General features: G+C 43.5%; 1 non-coding gene across 1 annotated transcript; it reads left to right on the plus strand.

Moving 5' to 3' along the window:
• The first annotated feature begins 1021 nt into the window (after window positions 1-1021).
• LOC139034560 (small Cajal body-specific RNA 11) lies at window positions 1022-1159 on the plus strand. The gene has a single exon (XR_011487096.1). It is a non-coding gene; the product is annotated as a small Cajal body-specific RNA 11 (non-coding RNA).
• Window positions 1160-1397: the final 238 nt, after the last annotated feature.

The raw sequence follows: 1397 nt of genomic DNA on the forward strand, positions 1-1397 counted from the left end.
TATATCAATTTGTCATGAGGATTGAATGAGAGAAAGCCTTTAGCACAGTGGGCACATGGCACACGGCACACGCTAAATGAATGTCAGCTACTGGCAATAATATCTCATCTTCCAAATCTAAAGGCCCTGAAGGGAAGACATCATTTCTTCTATTATATTTCCCACAGCGTCTTGCCTTGTACCTAACACCTGGCTCTCGGTAACTTTCATCTGAATTAAAAGAAGTGTCAATTTCTCAGTCATCAGATTCTTACATATTCAGATGAGAGCTGACCAGTGGTTCAGCGAGTGTGTATTTACTGTCTTAAATCCCTTAAAAAATATTTTGCTTTTCTGGTTACAAAAGAAGTAGCAGCTGCTCATGGGCAGAGACAGTGAGGTTAAGAGGGCAGGTGTCAGAGCCAGATTGCCCGGGTGTGTGTTCCTCCCTCACCAGCCTGCTCCCCTCTGCCCACAGAGTAATTGGTGTGTGTGAAAATTCAATGAATTAAGACACAAACCACATGCAGCAGGGCCTAGCACATAATATGTGCTCAATAAAATGTAATCCATGTTGAATAAAATAAAAACCAGCCAAGAGATCTCTCATTCTCAGGACCCTGTGATAACTGCTAATAAATGCTTATTGAAAGTATGCTCTGGGATTAACACAGTGTTAGGTATAGTCAGGCATCATGAGTAGCCTAGTTATTGAACCCTTGCTGCCACCAGACACTGTACCCACTGCTTTGCACAAAATATCTCATTTAGTTCACACAACAATCCTACGGGGACAGGCAATGTTGTTCCCTTTTTATGAGTTGAAAAAACAAGATCCATCCAGTTAGGTAACTTTCCAAGTTCATATAAACCGTAAGTGATGGAGCTGAGATTCAAATGCGGCTCTCTTTGGTTCCAAAGTTAATCTTTATGCCACCCTACCCTGAGAAGCCTGATATCAAATCAAGACCAGGCGGCCGGTATGAAAGAGATGTGTGATCTAAGCGAAGTGGGAGAGATGGAGAAGTACCAGAAAATGCGACTGTATGGGTCTATGCCTTTTCTCCTCCCTTGTGCTCAGTTCTAACAAGGGAGGCTGGCAGGACACACAGCAATCTCCCTCTGTTTAGGAGAGCCGTCCTAAGAATAGGGCTGGCTCCTAAAGGCACGAGAGGACAGTTTTAAAAAAAAGCAGACAGTTAATGATGAACTGCGTTCCATGCTATGACTGTAACTTCTCTTTAGCCCTCAGACTCCTTCTTAACACAGTGATTTAGATTTGAGAGCAAAGCTGGCACAGGAAATGAAACCTAACTTGCACAGTGCTGCATATTAAGCAGGGACGCAAGCAGCCCAGCTGGCTTTTTCCAAGACTTCATTGTGCTCCTGCATGTTTGGGCCAGATTCTGTGTGTCATA

This window comes from Odocoileus virginianus, chromosome 3 (assembly GCF_023699985.2).
Source record: "Odocoileus virginianus isolate 20LAN1187 ecotype Illinois chromosome 3, Ovbor_1.2, whole genome shotgun sequence".
Lineage (NCBI taxonomy): Eukaryota > Metazoa > Chordata > Mammalia > Artiodactyla > Cervidae > Odocoileus > Odocoileus virginianus.